Consider the following 23,739-nt stretch of genomic DNA (forward strand, 5'->3'; position numbering starts at 1 on the left):
GATACATTAGATTATTTGCCCCAAAAAAGTAATTTTCCGGTTCTCTTATAGGATAGTTTTATCCTATTCTAACAACCATCCTTTCGGGTACTATTTGTACTGCTGTGTTAATTTTGGTTTGATTCCTCAGTGGCAACTACTATTTTAATTGGACATTTAATGTACTTAATTTTCATTGCAACTCTGTTAATTAGCACTACATTTTCATATGTATTTGTAAAATAACTGAATGAAGTTAATTCAGTTAACTTCAATTTTAATGCGGTTCAATTGCTTGCTTAAAACCACTTTGTTAACACACTAGGGACATAATTGCAAGCTCTGCGGGTTCAGACATTGGGTTAATAATACCTATGTATCTCCCAGACCAGTAAGGGTAGAAGGCACTGGGCATGATTAAGAGTATTATCCGCTATTACTTTTTGCTAAGACACTACCTTGCCAGGTCTTTTAGCTAAATTATGTGTATCTTTTCCTGAAAAAGCAACTGTAGCGAAATGTTTAGACCTTGAATAATTTATTTAAAATATTTTCTATGAAAATTAGAATTGTCTAAACTTCTTCTTTGTTTACTGAGAAAATATTTTCCCTCTCTTTACTAATGATTGAAGTTTAATGTTGAATGAAAACAACATATTTTAAAGCTATCTTTTTTAAAAATATATATAAAATTGCTCTATATGTGCACATATATACATGCATAGATAGAGCAGAAAATTCTTATGACAATACAAAATGTTCTGCCTGTTCTCTATTTGTATTTAATTCCTAAAGTTGCTACTATGGCTTTTTGAAGTTGCAACTCAACCTGTTTGAGTGATTTGCATGTATATTTATCTACAGGGAGAATATCAGGCAGAAATACCTAATTCTTGCAATTTGGGGTTTCTAAAATTTAAACTTTTTCCGTATCAAATGGGAAACATACAATTGAATTGCTATATATCTTCTTTGGTCATCAAAACAAACTTCTTTTATTATACAACTTTAATTTTATCATAATGTTTATGTTAGTTGCAAAGTAAACACTAAGCTGGTTTTAAAACAAGGCATTTTTTATTAGCTTCTCCATGTGTTTACCTAGCTGTTGAGCCTGTGGCTCTCACTTTTGCTTTCCATGCTTTGATTAATGGCCTGCTGGCCTTGTTCCAGGGTACACTGATTGTGGTCAGGCCACTTCAGTGGTGATTTATTGATTGTGCTTACAACTCCAATAAGGAAAATTGGTCACCTACATTATTATGCATCTGCCAATAACATCAGGAATTACACTGTTAAAATAAACTTGTCCTAAAGGATTTTTTTAACAGTCTAAGTGTTCAAGAAGGAAAAAATTCATATATTTTAAAGAGCATGCAGTATTAACCACAGTCTTGTAGGATAGTTCTGAAATTATCAGGAAATTAGTCTTATAACTACATGTGTTTTAATTTCTACTGTAATGAAACCTGAAAATAATATACTTCAATAGACCTCAAATATTTTATTTTATATATAAATAACATATAAATATTAAAATATAAATATAGAATAAAATAAATGATAAAAAATGACATAAATTTTAATGTTATAATTCTCTCATAGAACTGCTCTTACATCAAGTCTTCTCCAACTCGGCTAATGCATAAATTCAAATTGAAAATTACTCACAGATTTTGGTGTATTTTAAAGTAAACTCAATAGGAATATGTGTACATCTTTCTGAGTTTCAAGTAAAAGGTGTTACTTGGATTGAACAACTGTGTTTGAACATATATTTCTGTGATTGAACAACTTTATACCTAAAATTTCTATAAACTATGAATTTGGTTTGAAAATAATCATTATTTCAAACCTTTTTAATCACTTAAGTAAGGTAATTAATTTGCAAATCTCTGTGATCCATACTCAATAGAAGTATTTATCAGGAGAAATAATCCCTGCTTATACTTTATGATTCAATATTGAAAATTCTTTATTTTAATAAAATAATATTTATTCAGCATTACTCATTATTAAAATACACTTTCATGATTTAGTGGGCCATAGGCTATCAATAGAAGATATTCATATATATCTATATGATAATTATTAACAAACTGGCTTTTAATATATGTATTCAAATTATACATAAATATATAATAATATATTTTTGTATGTAATACATATAACATATAATATACAAATTATATATATTATATTTTTATATATATATATATATATATATATATATAATATCAAACACCATGCATACTTCTGAATGTTTCTGAACATTTGAAGTTCTAAAGAGAGAGCTCAAATTCTCTTTGGAGAAATGTGGTACAAGGACATGTGATCAGCTTGGAAGTCCAAGCAGAGGAGTTAGGAGCTGAGTCTGGCTTTGAAGATAAATATGTTTCTAAAGGCATTATAAATAACAATAATGTACATGCTTGTAAGTGTATGGACTCGTAGCATTTCTTTTCATCATTGATCCTCTTTGTGCCCCCTGATGCATTTGGATGTTTTAGCAGATTCCATGGCTGCCAACCTCAAAGCTATATTTCATTTTTATTTTTAAATGTGGGATTTTTTAAAATGTCTTTAAATGTGCTGTTATGTAGTCCATACTTTATACAATCAACTACCTTTCTCAACCTCATTGTTATGGAGATGTAACCATGTGTCAAAATCAGTGCTAACTGGACACAGAAGGAAATGATATGCCCTTCAAGTGACCCCACACACACAGCCATATTAGATATATATTGTAAAGTACAATTCCTGGGAAAAGGCTAAGCAGCAAAGAAAGAGAAATTATCTTCCAAAGAAAATTTCACATATCTGCTGTTCAGCTTCTTTTAGACAGACAGTAGTTATAGACTGCAAGCTTACACTGAGTCTGTTGCACAAATTAAGAGTGAAGCTATCCTATCAGTGAACATACTACAGAATAAAAAAACATGGAATTAGAGCACCAAAACCCAAGTCATATTGCATGGACATATATCTATATATCTATATACATACATACATACATATACATATATATGAATAATTATGAATTTACAGAAAGACAGAGATAGAGAACATTGTTGTCTCCTTACAGCCAAAGACTGTGAAACATCATCTGTTACTGAAAGGAATTTGGTAGACGAGATCTTTCCTGAAGCAAATTAGGAATCTGCCCAAGAGTGCTCACTTTGGCAGCACACACTAAAAATTTAAATGGTAAAATAAGATTATGGCCCTTGTAAAGAATGACATGCAAATTCATGAACTATTCTGTATTTTTACACAATGAACATGTAATCACAGAAAAATTAATTAATCAAAGGGGGGGGGGAAACACACCACAAGAAAGTAACAGCAATGAATAAACCCTGTAATCTCTGTTCCAAATAAAAGGATAAAATTGCAGATTAGATTGAAATACAGGATCCATTTTCCAGTGCACCAGCAACAACAAAATAAAACCACAGTTCACAGGTAAGGACAAAATCACCATGGGGTTAAATAATTGAAAAAGCCATTCCAAGCAAGTACAACCAAGAAGGAATCAGGTAGAACTATTATAATATCTGACAAAATAGACTCAAGCCAAAACTAATAAGAAATAGGGAAGCAGAATGAAATCTCATTAACGAAGAATATCAATCAGGAGGATAATCCTAGACACTTTTATACCTAGCAGAAAATCACCAGTTTTACAATATCCTAAAATAATGATAGTGGATGCCTTCGGTATCCAAATTTCACTGATAGAGAGGTAATCCATCTAAAAACCAAACAGAAATACTGGTGTTAAATCATATCATAAATCAAATACCTCTGATACACAGGCATCTACAGAATATTCATTCAGACACTAAAGAGTATAACTTCTGATCCAAACACTGCTGGGAGAGGGTGGGTCTCCCAGAAGTGCTAACAAGCTTGTGAGCACAGGTAAGACCAACACTTCTGCTCAGAGGGACCCACCAAGAACCCTCAGGTCACAGGACCCAAGAAGCATCCTGTGACAGTGGGCCACTATTCTTCCAATTTCCATCTGTGCCTGGAGTTGATCCTGTGTCACAGTTCTCTAAACCCAAGTACCATCATGGGAGAGCTGGTTTCCCAGGAGTACTGACTCACCTGTGAGCACAAGTAAGACCACCACTTCTACTCAAATTCCTGGCCCAAGAGGGACCTGCCCTGAGCCATCAGGACATAGAAACCAGGCAATAGCTGGGGACAGGATCCTTCCGGTTTCCATCTGCATGCTTAGCTGACCCTGTGCCACAGCTGTCTATACCCAAATGACTCCCAGAGAGAACTGGTTTCCCAGGAGTTCTACCACACAGACTTGCAGGAGGGACAAACCACAGTAAGAGACAGCAAGATCAGCTAACACCAGACATAACCAGATGGGGAGAGGCAAGGGAAGAATGACCACAGAAACCAAGACCACATGGCATCATCAGAACCCAGTTCTCCCATCACAGTGAGCCCTAGATACCCAACACACCAGAAAAACAAGACTTTGATTTAAAATCACATCTCATGATGATGAGAGAAGACTTTATGAAGGACATAAATAACTCCCTTAAAGAAATACAGGAGAACACAGGTAAACAGGTAGAAGCCCTTAAAAAGGAAACAAAAAATATCCCTTAAAGAATTGCAGGAAAACACAACCAAACAAGTGAAGGAATTGAACAATACCATCCAAGATCTGAAAATGGAAATAAAAACAATAAAGAATTCACAAAGGGAGACAACCCTGGGGATAGAAAACCTAGGAACGAGATCAGGAGTCAGAGATGCAAGCATCACCAACAGAATACAAGAGATAGAAGAGAGAATCTCAGGAGCAGAAGATACCATAGAATATATCGACACAACAGTCAAAGAAAATGCAAAATGCAAAAAGCTCATAACCCAAAGCATCCAGAAAATCCAGGACATAGTGAGAACACCACACCTAAGGATAATAGAAGAAAGTGAAGATTCCCAACTTAAAGGCCAGTTAATATCTTCAACCAAATTATAGAAGAAAACTTTCCTAACATAAATAAAGAGATGCCCATGAACATACAAAAGGCCTACAGAACTTGAAATAGATTGGACCAGAATAGAAAAACCTCCTGTCACATAATAATCAAAACACTAAATGATCAAAACAAAGAAAGAATATTAAAAGCAGTAAGAGGAAAAGGGCAAATAACATATAAAGGCAGATCTATCCGAATTACACCAGACTCTCACCAGAAACTATGAAAGCTAGGAGATCCTGGGCAGATATCATACAGAGACCCTAAGAGAGCATAAATGCCAGTCCAGGCTACTATACTGAGCAAATCTCTCAATTAGCAAAGATGGAGAAACCAAGATGTTCCATGACAAAACCAAATTTACGCAACATTTTTCTACAAATCCAGGCCTACAAAGAATAATATGTAGAACACCAACTCAAGGAGGGAAACGTCCCCCTACAAAAAGCAAGAAAGTAACCTTCTTTCAACAAACCAAAAAGAAGATAGCCACACAAACATAAAAATAATAGAAAGCTATAATCACTATTTCTTAATATCTCTTAACATCAATGGACTCAGTTTCACAATAAAAAGACATAGAATAACAGAGTCGATATGTAAATAGGACCCAACATTCTGCTGCATATAGGGAATGCATCTCAGTGTCAGCGAAAGATACAACCACAGAGTAAAGGCCTAGAAAATAATATTCCGAGGATATGGTTCCAAGAAACAAGCTGGAGTAGCCATTCTAATAGCGAATAAAATCAACCTTCAACCAAAAGTTATCAAAAGATAAGGAAGGACACTTCATACTCATCAAAGGAAAAATCTGCCTAGATGAACTCTCAATTCTGAACATCTATGCTCCAAATGCAAGTGTACCCACATTCATAAAAGAAACTATAGTAAAGCTCAAAGAACACATTGCACCTCACACTTCAACACCCAGCTCTCATCAATAAGCAGATCATGGAAACATAAATTAAACAAAGACACATTGAAACTAACAGAAATTATGGACCAAATGGATTTAACAGATACCTATACAACATTTCACCCTAAATCAAAAGAATATACCTTCTTCTCAGCACCTCATGGTACCTTCTCCAAAACTGACCATATAATTGGTCACAAAACAGACCTCAACAGATATAAGAAGATTGAAATAATCCCATGCATACTATCAGATCACCAAGGACTAAGGCTGGTCTTCAATAACAAATCAGCAGAAAACCCACATACACATGAAAGCTGAACAAAGCCCTACTAAATGATAATTTGGTTAAGGAAGAAATAAAGAAATTAAAGGCTTTTTAGAATTTAATGAAAATGAAGCCACAACATACCCAAATTTATGAGATACAAGGAAAGCAATGCTAAGAGAAAAACTCAGCTCTGAGTGCCTCCAAAAAGAAACCATAGACAGCATATACTAGCAGCTTAGTAGCACATCTAAACGCTCTAAAACAAAAAGAAGCAAATACACCCGAGAGGAGTAGAGGGCAGGAAATAATTAAACACTGGGCTGAAATCAACCAAGTAGAAATAAACAGAACTATACAAAGAATCAACCAAACCAGGAGCTGGTTCTTTGAGAAAATCAACAGATAGATAAACCCTTAGCAAAACTAACCAGAGGGCACAGAGACAGTATCCAAATAAAATCAGAAACGAAAAAAGAGAGATAACAACAGAAACTGAGGAAATTAAAAAAAATCGTCAGATCCTACTACAAAAACCTGTATTCAAACTAACTGGAAAATTTGGGTGAAATGGACAATTTCTAGATAGGTACCAAATACCAAAGTTAAATCTGTATCAGATTAACCATCTAAATAGTCCCATATCCCCTAAAGAAATAGAAGCAGTCATTAAAAGCCTCCCAACCCAAAAGGCCCAGGACCAGATGGGTTTAGTGCAGTGTAGCTGTCCAGAGGCTTTAGAGAACTGGGTCTACCTGAAAGGGTGTCTGGAAATGAAAAGGAATGTGGTGGGAGAGTAGGATGCAGCCAAAACAAAAGTTTCTTGTCAAGGTTCAAAGTTTAACATTCAGCACTGTATTTATATAGGGAGAGCCCACAGACCCCATTCTTTGTTTCAGGTAGATTATGTTGCAAAGCAAGCTCAGTGGGCAGTCCACTCCTGTAGGAAATTGCAAGGCAGTAGACTCCACCTGAGTAGTTAAGGTTCAACTGTGGTCAATACTTACACTCTGTTTAGCCTGCTCAAGGCTGGGGGAAGGACACAGTCCAGAATTCTATCAGACCTTCAAAGAACTAATACCAGTTCCCTTCAAACTATTCCACAAAATAGAAATAAATGGAACACTACCTAATTCATTCTGTGAAGCCAATTAGACTAAGAATTCTCCCTTGGAGATGGAATGGTTCTGTCTAATCAGGAACTTTTCACAATTTTGTTTCTTAGAGATATTCATAAGAAATTTTTTTCTACTTCTTCATTTTTAATGTCCAAAGAGATTTTAAAACCTGGTTGAGTACATATTACTTTTAGCTTCAGAAAACATCATTTATAGTTAAGAGACATTTAACTATTATAAATTATTTTGATGACTTAAAAAATGTCAATACTGAGTTGTATATTTTAAAATAAATTTTATTAGTTTAATAAAAAATAAATAATATTATAAAGTGACCGAAATTAATATACTTTCTTTTTGGCATCTCATGGAACTCTTAACAAATGTATATTAGGCAACAAAGCAAACCTCAACAGATACTGAAAAATGGAAATAATTCTTTGGACCCTACCTGACCTCCATGGATTAATGTTGAATATCATCAACAAAAGAAATGGTGAAAAGTATTGGTCTTGGCTATTCTGACAGGTGTGCAATGAAATAACTAAGTAGTCTGAATTTGTATTTCCCTGACGGCTACCACTGAACAGTTCCCTAAGTGTTTCTCAGTCATTTGTGTTCCTCCTTCATATTCATAGCCTTTCTTTTCATCCAATTATTATTTCGTGCATACATGTGTTTGTATATATTTTTCTAATGGGAAAGTTAAGAATATGGCAATGAAAAATAGAGCCAAAGCAAGTCCTGGAATAAGGCAAACACCTACTGTTTAAGATCTGTGTCCAGCATTCAAGGCTTACAATTGGCATCATCTGTATTTTACTGTACTTTAGTTGCCCCATCTCTCTAGCTCTATTGCTGTAACCTGCCTTGGGCCAGATCCACACCATGTCTGCAGCTTTCCTAAGTAGGCATCTCATACCTTATTATCTCGTATCTCCAAAATCCTGGCACTTCATTTAGAACTTACCATTAAGTTTCACAGATTTGTAACATAGAGGTCTTGTAAAGGAAATCTGACCCAGAGAAATGCTGCTTGTCCTCAGCAGTCTTCTGCCACCTTGGTGCCAGCCTTTATGTCTTCATCTTGCATCTTCAGTGCCTAAAATATGGGCACCATACTGAAAACATAGCCAAAGTATATTTCCAGTTTAAAATATCTGGCTCCCACTATCACAGCTGTCATGGTAGCAGAACAAAAACACCTCTCTTAGGTGTTTGTTTTCAAATAAGGAAGCTCTGTGGGGACATTCTTGGTGCAATCCCTCTTCCTTCAGTTGAATTTTCATTTTTAAAAGGTGATGCCTTTTTTATATTGGGATCTTACTTCAAAGTATGTTCTTAATTGTCCCAGTATGCATCTCCGGGTTTCTCTTTGATAGCACTAATCTCTTTGTGATGGTTTGAATGAAAGTGGGCCCCATGGGTTCACAGGGAGTGGCTTTATTAGGAAGTCCTGCAGCCTTGTTAAGAAGAAGTTTATCAGTGGGGTGAGCTTTGAGGGTACAGAGGCTCAAGCCAGGTCCACTGTCATTCCCTCTTCCTTTTGACATCAGATCTGCATATAGAACTCTCAGATCCCTCTCTTGTACATTGTTTGCATGAACACTGCCATTCTTCCTGCTGAGACAAGACAATAATAGACTAAACATCTGACCTGTAAGCCAGCCTCAATTAAATGTGTTTCTTTATAAGAGTTGCCATGGTTATGGCATCTATGCACAGCAATAAAACCCTAACTTAGACACTTTTTAACAATTACATCTGTTTTGTCTATGCCATTCTAAAATCACACTCCTTTCTGCACCAAGTTGCACATTGATTTCTATCATTCTGGATTTACAATCACCATGGAATCACATTTCTGGTTGCATATGTGCCTGTGTTTCCAGAAAGCATTAAGTGAATTGAGAGCACCCGTCCCCCTGAGTTTGGATGGAACTGTGCCTTGAGCTGTGTTGCTTAGCTGGATATAAAGAAAGGTGAGTTGACTATCAACATTCATCTGTCTCCTAATAATAGACATCATGTGACAGCTACCTCAAGCTCCTATTGCCACATCTTCCCAACAACAATAATCTATACCCTCAAACTGGAAACTAAAATAAGCCTTTCTTTCCTTAAGTTGACTTTGTTGGGTTTTGTTTTACAGAAACAAGTAAAGGAAAAGTAATTAAGACATTGTAGATCTGACTAAGAGCAGTGAGTAATAACCATGTCACAACCTGGATCTTAGGGTTTCTGGAAATCTCTTCTGCCAAACACTTATTCTATTGCTTTTAAATTTAACTTCACTCAAATTATCAGGACATTGGCAAATACACACACACACACACACACACATACACACATTCTTTGGAAGTTGGAAGTAAAGATAATAATAGTTCATCTTGTAATCCAATAACAAAATTCCTTAATTATCTCTGCTGTTTGGAGAAATTTTGAGGCATTCCTAGATACTAGAATTGTTTTAGCTGTAAATTGTCAGATCTTGCCTCCTCCTAAGGGTAGCAATGGAGACGGGGAATCAGGTTATTCCATCTGTGTGACCAATACACTTAAATACATAGAAATACAGGACCATTGTATTACTTAAGTTTTCTCTAAAGGAAAAGTCAGTGTGCAAGGCTGGATGTCTCAGTAGTCCCAGTCTGAAGTTGGAGAGCTGCTGATCTGGTCTACATTGTAATAACAAGAAATAAGATGTAGAACCAGCAAAGGAATGTATCAGCAACTGTAGACGAGCTTACTGCTGAGAGTGAGGGTAAACAGACAAAGAGCAAGAGCTCTCTTCTTCCATTTCCTCTTATGTAAGCTACCACCAGGAGATATCACCAAGATTTAGGATGGGTCTTCCTACCTCAAATGATAAACTCAGAAAACTCCTAGCTTGTCCAACTGCATGGATTTTAGATATTTCCAGGTGTAGTTTGGTTGACAACCAAGATTAACCATCTTAAATCCCAAAGAACAAAAATTAGATTCTGTTTTGATTGATTGTGGAGACTTGATGACCCAGGATAGGAAAACACTAGGCCACTGAGGCAGGAGTAGGTAGGGGGCTAGGGGAGCACACTGATAGAGGGGGTGGGAAAGAAGAAGGGGATAAGGGGCTTGTGGAGGGGAAACTGGGAAGAGGGATAACATTTGAAATGTAATAAATAAAATAACCAATAAAAAAAAGAAATAAGAATTAAAAGTCATCAAAACAGAGTCATGTATATAATTTCAGACTTTCTGGGATAAAAGAGACTTGAGCTACAAATTTGGGAACCTGGGTATTTGAGACTCCTGACAAATAATCTCAAAGTGAGTGAGAATAGACAGCATGGCTGAGTGATTCCAAAGTTGAACTTTAAACACAAAATACACAAAACACAGAGTGAGTGACTGTGGTGCCAAAGCTCTGTGCTTCCTCCTTTAATGAGTATTAACATCTGTGGATTGATCAAGTTAACGTAAGCTTAGATATCTATTTTGTGAAATATATCGGATTTAATAACTATGTGGTTCCCTTCTGGGTTCTCAATGTGTTTGAGGTATTTTATACAAGAATGAAACGTATTTCTAAATTGTCATGATTTAGCAATTTTCTTTACTCATGTAAGTATAATTGCAAGAAATTTTAAGGTATAGAAACTTACCACAATTAAATATTTTCAGTGATCTTATGAAAAATAGCATTTAAATTTAAAAATAGAGCATATTTTAGCTTTTTTAAAAAAGCAGGCAGTATGAATTGATTTATTATCCACAGAGCTATTTATGAAATGCTCTTTTATAATCTTGTCTTGTGCCAGCTGGGCAAATGGCATCAAGCTCCTAACCAAAAGGTTAAGAGAAAAACACTCAGAGGTTTGACATCACCTTGCCCCACCTAATGACTTCACTTCCCAATTGATTTACTGTTGTCTGGCTGTTTCTCAATTGAACTAAAAGAAAATTTTGTATTTAACCAGACTAAACCTGTCCACTCTGCTTCCTCTAAATATGCAGTTTAACAACAGTGCATATGATCTGGAAAACTTGTCAAATGAGTTATTGTTAGTCAGAACTTGTGAGGTGTGACCAGAGTAAGATAATACATTCTGTTCCCTTACTACACATGTGATCGTAGCAGTCTTAGTCCATTATAGTGCTGTACTAAAATGCAATGTAGTGGATAATTTAAATGTTAAAGTTATTTATTTCTCACAGTTCTTTGTGAAGTTCATTAACAAAGTACAGTCTAAGATTCAGTATTAAGTGGGGGCCTTCTTATTGTACAGTCAAATGGTATGCTGACTGGTTTTATATCAACTTGACATATGCTAGAGTCATCAGTAAGGAGGGAACCTCAATTGAGAAAATACCTCCATAAAATTGTGTTGTAGGGGAGCCTTAGGACATTTTATTTAGTGATCTGTGGAGGAGGGCCCACTCCATTGTGGGTGGTGCCATTCCCAGGCTAACTTCCTGAGTTCTTTAAGTAAGCAGGCTGCGTAACCATGTGGAGCAAACCAGTAAGCAGTTCTTCTTCATGGACTTCACATCAAGGCCTCCTTCCAGGTCCTGCTCTGACTTCCTTAGATGAACAGTCATAGGAAATGTGAACCCAAGTCCTGTCAACTTGCTTTGGTCATGGTGTTTCAGCACAGCAATGGTTACCCTAAGGCTGGCTCTTTCTTTCTTTCTTTCTTTCTTTCTTTCTTTCTTTCTTTCTTTCTTTCTTTCTTTCTTTTTCTCTTTCCCTCTTTCCCTCTTTCCCTCTTTCCCTCTTTCCCTCTTTCCCTCTTCCCCTCTTCCCCTCTTCCCCTCTTCCCCTCTTCCCCTCTTTCCCTCTTTCCCTCTTTCCCTCATTCCCTCTTTCCCTCTTTCCCTCTTTCCCTCTTTCCCTCTTTCCCCTCTTTCCCTCTTTCTTTCTCTCTTTCTTCTTATTCTCTTTCTTCTTATTCTCTTTCTTCTTCTTCTTCTTCTTCTTCTTCTTCTTCTTCTTCTTCTTCTTCCTCTTCTTCCTCTTCTTCCTCTTCTTCCTCTTCTTCCTCTTCTTCCTCCTCTTCTTCTTCTTTTGCAAAAGCAATAGGAATTTTATTGTTCTAGCATGCCAGGGTCATCCTGAACACAAAGGAGAGAGAAGCGACCCTGTGCACCATGTTCAGCGAGAGTTTTTATCCAGTTTACAGAGCAGCAGCCATTAGGGCACAATGTTATTGGCAGAACAGTGTGACTTTTAAACTGATTGGTCTTTAGGGAATGAGATGGCAAGGACATCCCTTGTCTGTAGGTAACCAAAGGTCTTGGAATGTGACTATGTGCTCTGGGCCTCCCCCACCTATAGGTGTCTGCTGGTTGGTACCCACCCCACCCCCAAGCCCTGCACTGTGGTCTGAGGAATGTAATTAGCCTTTCTGTTCCAGAGGGGAGGGTTCTGGTAGAATTTTCCAAAGTTCCTGAGCTGACCTCTTCATTCTCCCTTTTTCTTTGTGCATGCTTCAGTCCTGCAGCTATTGCTGGTATTCTGATAGCTCATACTCCTGGTCTTCTGTATCTAGTTCTTTGTATCTCTGCTTTAATATCATTAGCTGTACTGTACCCAAAGACTTTTGGTAAAAGAGATTAGTGCTAAACCTGATATGGTTGAAAGCAGAAAAGTGAAAAGAAACCTAGAGAATTCCTTCCAGCTTTTCCATAAGGCTTCAATGTGTTCATGAAGCAGACCTCTGATGATCTAATCACTATCATGAGGCTCTACCTAGTACTGCCCCATGCTGGAAATACAGATTTCTGTGACATAAATTCTGAAACACAACATCATTGTAGTATGTCTCTCTTTTGAGTAGTTTTAAATTAGATAGAACATTTGCTTACCAAAGCACAGGGCCTTATTCAGCATCTGTCATGATGAGTTTTGTTTATTCTCCTTAGAGCTTATTTTAGTACATTATTACCTGAACTATGTAACTTTTCATGTTTGTACAGAATCATTCAGGCACCACATACATTGCACAATGTTCTCCTTATAAAGATATCTCTAGCTTTGCTCAGAGATGTACCTGTATAATTACAAATTTTAAGCCAGCCTGGACTATGTAAGGAAAACCTGGCTCAAAATACATACATACATACATACATACATACATACATACATACATACATGCATACATACATACACATATGCATACATACATACATACATATGGCAGAAGAAATCAAAATACTGAGGTAAATATAAAATACCAAGCAAGGTAGGAGACTCAGCTTCAAGTTTAAATTGTGTCACATATCAACCTTGTGCCTTATTTAACTTTTTCCAAACCTGTGTCTTTCTGTGCTCATCACTGTCTTGTATAAGTCCTTATATAGCTCCCTCTCAGACTTCCTATATGCAGACCCAACTAGTACTCGAGAATGTTAGTTTCAAACCTCTTAATGAGTCCTATCTTTTTCAAGATAAATTTCAAACCCCTTAGCATAATACACAGAACTTTTCATAAGCTTGGTTTTGCCTAACTCTACTTTAGAAGTTGCAAAGTAGCAGGCCATTATCAAAACTTAGTGCACATCTGTATTTAGCCTCATTTTCTTTAAAAGTTGGCATTGACATTTTAACTTTAAAAGGGGAGATTTCTGAGCTCTTAAACTTAGAAGATTGCCCCATATACAGTGGCAACTATTTCATCTGTTTTCCTAAAAGAGGATATTCACTCTTTTTTACTTAAAATCTTCTTTAAATTTTTTTTATTTTTATTTTTTATTTAAAGTCGTTATGTATATCTTTGTGAATGTCTATATGAGTGTGCATGGGCACATTCCACAGTATGCATGAGCATTTCAGAGGCCAACTTGAGAGATGCAGTTTTCTCTTCTCACCATATAGGTCGTGAGGATCTAACGCAGGCTACTAGGCCTGGGCACAAATACCCTTATCCAATAAGCCATATTGCTGCTCCTCAATCTTTAATATTCTCTAAATTTTATTCAGAAATTTCATCCATTTGTATACCTTTGGGCGTTTGAGTTTGCATCTCTTTCTAGTCTCTTTACAAACCACTTTTTAAATGTTCATCATCTATAGCACTGGACTACGCCAAGGTCCTCCAATGGCTGATGATTCGTTCTGCTAGGTACTTCCTCTTAGTTTTCCATATCTGTGTCACACTGGCCCATGTACTTTCCTCCGACTAGAGAATAAGAACCATATTGTTCAGAAAACTCCTTCAACCTCCTTTCTATCTACTGGCCTCAGAGAGAATTACATCTGTCACAAGTGTTCTGTAGCATTTGATATTTTGATATTTTCCTTGTAGTTGATACATTTTTAAAGAAGAAAAACACTGTACATTCAATATCTCTTTCCATCATAGACTCTGCCTCTTCTAGCAGAACAGTAACTGACTTAACTTCCTAGTTTATCATTTGCCACATCTAAACCATAACCTGCTGAAGTTAGAAAACAATTCCAACGGAATATTGTAAACTATAGAGAATATTGAAGATTAGTTAATTTCCCTCGCTAATAACCGAGATCTGATAAGCAAGCATTCTTTTACTATACTGAAGGTAGACCTAGGATCTTGAGTTTTCTCTGCTTTTTCTTCTATCTTCCCAGTTTGTATAATGGATTGTCATAATTCTCACTTCTTCCATTTCTGGATTACCTATTTGTAGCATCCTTCATAATTTCTTAATTATTTTAATGATTTACAATATCAGTGTCCAGAATTTGTCTATTTAGAAAAACCATCAAAAATTAGGGCAAAAAAATTGTGTAAAGACGTTTTAATGTGTGACTGTTGTCTGTGAAGACTGCTGTATGACTCCACATTCTGATTTATTTGATTTCTGTTTCTTCAGCGTCTTTATTTCACTGATTCATTAAACACGTAAATCTACTCAGGTTTGTAACTTGAATGTGAACTAAATTGACTCATTTTTGCCTACACTTTGGCATCAGAAAGGAAGACATGAGATACATGTTCCAAGGACCCACCCTCCCTCACAGACAGAAATGAATTCATGAAGAACTCTGTCTGTCCTGTATTTTAGGATCTTAAATCATCTCTTCCTCCCCACCTCCTAGTGCAAGTCAGATCTTTCTCATGGTTCTTTTTCATATTAGTGTTGAGATATGAAAATTAGTATCCAATTGAATTTAGAGAACCAAAAGAAATAGTTAGGTGATATGTTTCAAAACAGGAAAATAAGAAATGCAAGCAATTCAAGCGAACACATGGGGTTTGTAAAATAGAATGATACAGTTAAGCATTGAGGATTCTATTCATGAGCAAGCTTTAAGAAGAGGGACTTTGTGGAGCATTTATTCATTTTATATTCAATTGTCATGCTAAAAGGGGAAATCAATAATGCCTGGTAAAAGATGTGTAATGAACTTGATCATAATATGCCCTAATTCAGAGAACAAAGTATGTTCCCATTCTCCAGTGAGAATCTTAATAATGTAGCATGCTGAGGTGCAAGCCTTTCAGTCTTGTATCTGTAGAGAACACAGTACCTGAAAGTATTACAATTTAATTTACCTAACTTGGCATTACATGTAGGATATTCAGATTTAATTTCTTAAGGTGAAAATGTTTTCTATCCATATACGTTTTGATCAGATCTACCCTAGAGCCTTTTAGCTAGCCCTTCCTCTAGTCCCTTCAATACTTTTCCTTCCTGACTTCATGTGCTATTTTCTGCTAGATCCACTAAGTCTAGATAAGGGTACCTTTATGTATATGGATGTAGGACCATCTGTGGCGCAGAAACAGCCTTCAGAAGCTGTAGCCTGAAGAAACCAACTTTCTCACCACAGGCATCTATCATTTGGCAATAGCTCTGTAGCTAGAAGTGGACTTTAGGACTATATGCAAGGATTTTGACTGGCATGACCTTGTACAAGTCTTATACATATAGTCCCAGCTATCTCTGCGTGAGTGCAACAGCCCAGCAACGCCCCTGCCATGCCTATTGTCCATTAGCCCTTGAAATCAAACAAAGAATCTTACATGTGTAAATATGGTATTATATTTGTAAATGGTACATTTGGTAACTACACTCTAAAACAAAATGTATTTTCTTGTGAATTAACATTCAGAAATTCACAAATAGGCTCTGGCACAACTTTGCCAGGGAAGAATAGGCAGGGTAAATGAGTAAGTCATGGCTTTTGTTAAAATAGAAACGGGTTATTATAGTGTTTTTGGAGTCTGTCATAGTTTTCATGGCTTGCTTTGACTTGATATTTTGTATAAACAAAGTAATCAAAAGTAAGCCTCTTTCCAGAATAATTCTGATTTGTTTGTAGTTTTGTAAAATACCCAGCCAAAAAATTAAAATGGCTGTGGTACAGTATTGTGCAACAAATTAATATCAGTCAAAGGGGCTTGTTGGTTTCACTACAATAGCCTTGATAATTAAAAGTAATAAATTCAGTTGAAAGCCAGGCTTACAATCAGAAAGCTGTTCTTACAGTTCTAAGTAGTATTTTTTTTTTCCTGTTCTCATCGGTATTTCCTCTGGGTTTATTCATAGGGGCGGAGGCATGGTCTGTGACTCCCTCCTCTATCACTCCACCCTCCTGCAATGTGGCAACTGACTTTCAAAACTGAAAACATGACGTTTCATAGGAGCTTGTTATTCAGTTCCCAAAGTTCACTTGACGTTAGTCTAAGATATCTATGCCCGTTGGCATGTGTTCATTCAGGAAAGCTAGACCATTTAGTACTTAATTCCTGGCTAGTAAAATAATATCCATAACTGGGTGAGGTATGGGAGATGGAATAATTTGATGAATCTCCCATCAAAATCAAAGTGACTCCCTTGAGACGATGGACTAGGAACTGGTCTGTCTGCATGAATTTCAGTTTCCTTTCTCATCAACTTTGTGTCTGAAAATTTCTGAATGAAGCTCCCTGTTAGGCTTGCCTACTGACTTTTCTGGCTTACAGTTTTGGATTTCTGTCTCATAGCTTGCCATCTTCTTTTTATAACCAAAGACAATAGCAATAGTCTCCCTCTTGCTTGTAATTTTTTGATGTGATATCAAGATATACATTTTACTTTATTTCTTACTTATTCTGGTTTGGTTTGGTTTTGTTTTGTTTTTCAAGACAAGGTTTCTCTGTGTAGCTCTGGCTGTCCTGGAATTTGCTCTGTAGACCAGAGTAGTAACAAACTCAGAGATCTGCCTGCCTCTGCTTTGAATTCTGGGATTAAAGACATGCACCAAAACACCTGGCCAAGACATACATTTAATAAAACACAGAAGCTGTATATTTGTCATAACCAACATAGTGATAGCAATAAATGGAGTCACTATTTAGCACTGCTGGGTTCCCATCATGCTCTGTGGTCATCAGAGTTCGTTTTGCACACCGTCAGCTCATTCTTATTTGTGGTATTTGCAATAAACTAAGCAGATGGTGATTAAAGTACTGAAGGATAGTTGACAATTGTTTTCCTGCTTTAGAAATTTAGATTAAATGTTCAGATATTGACATTGTTATGGTATTTTTAGTCATCTAACTGCCTTATACACATGGTTCTGAAAAGCTGAGTAATACTCTGCTTTGCTCTTTAATAACAAAGATGGCAACACATAGTCACAAATTTCAAAAATGAAATAGGTTTTTATTCAGTCAAAAATCATGGTTTAATTAACATACAGATATGAGTATGGATTTAGAACAACAACAACAAAAAAAAAAACAGCCAGGCAGTGGTGGTGCATGCCTTTAATCCCAGCCCTTCGAAGGCAGAGGCAGGTGGATTTATGAGTTCGAGGCCATCCTGGTCTATTGAGTGAGTTCCAGGACAGCCATGGCTACACAGAGAAACCCTGTCTCAAAACAACAACAACAAAAAACAAACAAACAAGCAAAAAACCCTCTATTTCCTACTATCTGTTTGACCCTTGGCTTAGTTCATATCACTAAATTTTATATTCCACTATTAAAGGAAATAGATTACTTCACTGATAATTGTTTTATTTTTGACTGAATTAAAAAATTGATATAAAACATAGCATAATCATTGGATCCAAATGAACTTTTCTCTGGACAGTGAAGTAGTTGAGGGGATAAAGGACCTTGTCATCACGATGGCTCTCTGAAATCCCATCCCTAGTGCCCAACATCCTGGAAGAAGAGAACCAGTTTCTGACATGTGTTCTCAGTCCTCCACAAGGACACTGTGACATGTATGCACCTCTCTCCCCTACCCACACATAAAACAAAATGTACAAATGTAGCTTTCTCAATTACCATTTTCTGTTAGATGTTACCATGTGGTTAGAAATATTGTAGTTTGGATATTCATGCTTAAGTTCTTGATACATTTAATATGTCTTCTGTTTCTTAAAACACTATGTAAATTATTTCAAACTTGTTTCAGTCGACTGGGAAAATAAAGCTAATATCATAATTTATTGTTAGGGATTTTCAATGTAAAGAAATATATTTTATGCACTAACTTTTCAGATCAGTGTGAAATAATGTCAGTCATTATTTTGATAGCACCAACAGTCTCCTTGAATCTGGGTGCTAGAGATATACATACCAATTCAGCATCAATCCAAAGCCTTGGGCAGAAATGAAGTAGGAAACTGTGCCCTATTCAGATTCTCTAAGTAAGTACACACATTCAGTAAAGTGGGTTTGCACATGTGTACACATCTGCACATACACAGTGCTTACCTTAAGGACCTGGTCCACATAGTTGTGGGGCTGGGAAGTCTGAAATATGTGTGGCAAGTGGATGTTCTGGAATCACTGGGTGTTAATGCTTCAGACATTTCGTCTCTTGGGAAACTTGTGCTTTTAGGGTTCTTAGCCAATTTTTTTTAACCCATATTCTCAAGAAAATACAGGTGAAAAGTGACAGATTGCAGATGACAACCCCATCTATAAAGAAGCTTCACAGCAAGATGTAAGGGCGTTGAACATCTCTGTAACTGCAGGCTTCCCTAGGGAATCTCCATAAACATTACCACAGACTGTGAACAAGAAGCACATGTCAAGACTGAGACAAGACAGAAACTTGAGAACGGTGTGCAGTGGAGAACATTGACAATCACTACCAAGGGGAAAATCACAGAAACTGGATGAATTCGTTGACAGCTAAAATTATCCAGACACCAGCTGTAAGGAGATGTAACCAGCAGTAAAGGACTACTGCAATACCTGCATTGACCCTAGCTGCTCCAGATTAGCCATTGCTGCAGTGTGACATTCTGAATGCTCTCTAGGCATACTGCCAGGGAGTAATGACCCAGATAGATGTTCCATGACGCTATACTCATTCTCCTGTTATTGCTTAGCCATTCCCACAGGTCTAGTCAATGTTTTCTTAGGTAGACAGAGACTGGAAAAGGATGAGTGGAAAGATCTTGTAGTGTGATTGATATTTTGGCTTATTCAGAGTTTTTAGGGGTGATCTGAAAGAAAATGATACATTTTGTTCAGTACAGTATCATTGTCTGATGTACATAGGTATGAGTAAATATGTACACAAATAAATTTTTTTCTTGACTTAGAATCTCATGTATCCTGGGTTAGCTCACACTCACTGTTTAACCAAGAATGAACAAAATGTATTCAACAATCCTTATGCCTATGCCTCGTAAATCCTGGGAATATAAGTGTGTACCTCCATGGCGTTGTACTGGGGATGAAACTCAGGACTCAGTGCATGAGTACACTCTACCATCTGAGCTACTGTGGCAGACACAGATTATCCAGAGCATTTTGGTAAAGAGTGAACAATACAAGATCCTTAGACACAAATGAAAAGCGATCACAGCTCTCTATGTCATACGCTACAAATTCTCACTGGAAGAAGAAAAGTAAGGACAAGATAAATTATATTAATGGTGATGTTTGATTCTTCTGACTTGGCAGTTTGTATAACATTTTAGAATTCAGAAGAATTTTCTTTATTTATGCTATAAATTATACAGACAGGAAGTGCGGACAGACATCTAAGAGTGTCATCATGTGTCCTCTTTGTATATTCTCATCCGTGCAATAGCTCTACTAGTTCATGTACTTCACTGGCTTAATAAAAGGTAGCTTTCAATTTATTCAGATTTTTCTTCCAGAGATAGTCTGAGAACCTCTTTACAGCTCAGTAGAAAACTCTACTGGATTGAACATCTTATTCATGTATGAACGAATAACTTAACATTTTATCTCTATAGCTAATATTTTAATTCTATGTTTATAACAGAAAATGTAAAACCTGAATTTCATATGCATTATACAGAATTATTTATAAAGTCCTTGTTTTATTTGTTTGCTTATTTATTTATTTAATATCCCAACCACAGTTCCCCTCCCTCCTCTCTTCCCAGTCCCTTTCCTGCACCTCCCCTCACCCCCCACCCCCCAAACACTCCTTTTCCCTTTCTCTTCAGAAATGAGCAGGCATCCCTTTGGATATCAACTAGCCTTAGCATATCAAGTTGGAGTAAAACTAGAAACCTCCTTTCCTATCACAGCTAGATGGGGCAACCCAGTAGGAGAAAGGGTCCCAAAGCCACACAACAGTGTCAAAGACAGCTCCTGCTCCCACTGTTAAGAGTCCCACAAGAAGACTAAGCTACAGAATTATAACATGGGTGGAGAACCTAGGTAAGTCCCTTGCTGGCTCCCTGGTTGACAGTTCAGATTCTAGAAGCTACTATGGGCCAATTGGTTGGTTGATTCTGTTGGTTTTCTTATGATATCGTTGGCCCCTCTGACTCCTACAATCCCTCTTCTCCTTCTGTTTCAGGATTCCCCAAGCTTCACCTAATATTTGGCAGTGGGTCTCTACATCTGTTTTGATCAATTGCTAGGTGAAGCCTCTCTGATGACAGTTGCCCTAAGCACCAATCTATGAGTATAATAGAATAGCATTTGGAATTATTGTGTTGATTTTTTTTTTTTTTTTTTTTTTTTTTTTGCCAGGGGTTGATTCTATCCTAGGCCTCTTGACCTCCAGACAGTGTCAGAGGTGGCTCTATCTCATGTCATGGGTTAAGCTGGACCAGTCATTGGTTGGCCAATTCCACAGTTTCTGAGCCACCTTTATCCCACCACATCTTATAAGCAGGACAAATGTAGGTCAAAGATTTTGAGGCTAGGTTGATGTCCAAATCCATCCATTGGAAGTCTTTCCTGTTTACCAGAGATGTTTACATATCCTCAGTTGCTGGGAGTTTTAGCTAGAGTGATCCGCACAGACTCCTGGGAGTTTTCATTGTCCTGAGTTTCTAGGTCATCAGAGGGATGACCACTCCCATTTCAGTCTTCTTTTGAGTAGTCTCTCTGTCCAACCTCCCCTAACTTGATACCTCTTCTTCCCTTCTCCACCCCCATCCACTTCTCACTCCTCATTTACCCTTGGTGTCTATTCTGTTTCCCCTTCTCAGCAGATCCACGCATCCCCCCTTGATCCTTCCTTGTTACTTAACTTCTCTGGGTCTGTGGATTGTAGCATGGTTATCATCCTGTATTGTATGGCTAATGTCCACTTACAAGTGATTTCATACAATGAGTATCTTCCTGGATCTGTGTTACCTCACTCAGGATGACCTTCTCAAGTTCCATCCATTTGTCTGGAAAACCCATGATGTCATTGTTTTTAACAGCTAGCTTATATCCCATTGTGTACATGCACATCATTTTCTTTATCCATTCTTAAGTTGAGGGATATCTAGGTTATTTTCTGTTTCTGATTATTGTAAATAAAGCTTCTAAGAACATAGTTGAGCAAGCGTCCTTATGGTTATGCAGGAGCACCCCTTGGAATATGCTCAGGAGTGGTATATGCTCAGGAGTAGTATATGCTCAGGAGTGGTATAGCTAGGTTTTGAGGTAAACTAATTCCCAATTTTTGGAGAAACTGCTACATTGTTTGATTTGCATTTTCCTGATGACTAAAGATGTTAAACATTTCTTTAAGTGCTTCTTGGCCATTAGCAAGTCCTCTGTTTATGTCTGTACACTATTTTCTAATTGAGTTATTTGATGTGTTGATGTAAGACAGCTGTTACAGCCTAGGCTCACAACCAAAACATTTTATATTTTAAAATATGTGCTTCACTCACACTGTATATGTTTTAGGAATAGTATATCATAATTACTCTGCATATATAGTGTATTGTGTACTTTTGTAAAGATTATCTGAAAAACATCAATGTATATCACTTTGATATCTTATGAAGCATTTTATTAAGGCTCTACCTGGCAATTTCTTGTCTGAAAATAAGCAAAAGCATTGGGCTCACTTTATTACTTACATAAATGGAATTTTTTCATTCATACTTCTTATAATTTATCAGTTTAGAGAGCTCAGGGATTCTGTAAATTGGTAAAAAAAAAGTCTTAAATTTTTGACTATTTTATTTAAACTAAATAAATTGAATCTTTATCTTTTGTGAATATTTATATTCACAAATTTATAAAATTCTACCAAATTGCCACTCATAATGAGTATTAGCAGATAAAATATATTCTTTCCTCCACATTATAATGTGCCACTTTTGAACCAGAAATGTATAACCATAAAACTATTGCAAGGAACCATGGAATTGACCTGGCCAAGCTGCCTTGGGATGCGAGTGCCAGAGATTTTCAGGTTAGAGTCTATGGCTCCTGGGGCGCTCCCTCAGGCACTGAAGCATTCAGGCTGCTTTGTGTTTCTCTATATGTTCCCTTAGTAGTCAAGGAAGCATGAAGGCCTGACAGGACAATTGGTCTGAGATGTTCATTTGTACGCCCTGTGTGGTTTGCAAACATCTTTGTTTCCTGGCAACTATAACTATATTGATCCTGGAAATTGCCATTATATCCTGTTTCTGATAAAAACATAAAAAGTCTGTTGCTCTCAATGAAATTGCTGTAGCCTCAGGTGTGCAGTGGCCCCTCCAGCTGTCCTGATTTAATTCCTTGTAGCCAAAGCAGGAGACCTTGGCCTGGTAATTACTTACCAGGGGAACACGCAAATCCATGGATTAAAATTTTAACAAATGTAGAAAATAAGGTAAACTCTGATAATAGCTTTGAAATTAATTAAACATCTAAGTAGGTAAAATACTAATCAATACAATATATATCTTTTGGCTAGGGGAATATTTGATATTCTTAAAAGCAAAATAAGCATATGAGAGACACACTGGTGGGGTGAAGACTTAGGAGACAGAGTTTGCAAACTGAGGTTGTGTGCCTTAGTTATATCACATGTCTATATGATTTTTTAATTTATCACTCATCACCTTTTTGAATTTTCATTTAGAAATGAGAATATTAAGGACTGCACAGGTAGTTGATTGGTTAAGAACACTTAAAATATTTTTTTTATATTTTTTATTAGGTATTTTCCTCAATTACATTTCCAATGCTATCCCAAAAGTCCCCCATACCCTCCCCCCCACTCCCCTACCCACCCACTCCTACTTTTTGGCCCTGGGGTTCCCCT

At 36.7% G+C, this 23,739-nt stretch overlaps 1 protein-coding gene and 1 pseudogene across 3 annotated transcripts in view; both read left to right on the forward strand.

The window, feature by feature from the left end:
- The window catches only part of Xrcc4 (X-ray repair cross complementing 4), a 246,006-nt gene that overhangs the window by 163,452 nt on the left and 58,815 nt on the right, over positions 1 to 23,739 (forward strand). The window lies entirely within an intron of this gene.
- On the forward strand, positions 3,153 to 3,253 carry LOC147000877 (U6 spliceosomal RNA; annotated as a pseudogene).

Source organism: Mus caroli, unplaced genomic scaffold (genome assembly GCF_978045245.1).
Source record: "Mus caroli unplaced genomic scaffold, Mus_caroli_1 scaffold_15, whole genome shotgun sequence".
Classification (NCBI taxonomy): Eukaryota; Metazoa; Chordata; class Mammalia; order Rodentia; family Muridae; genus Mus; species Mus caroli.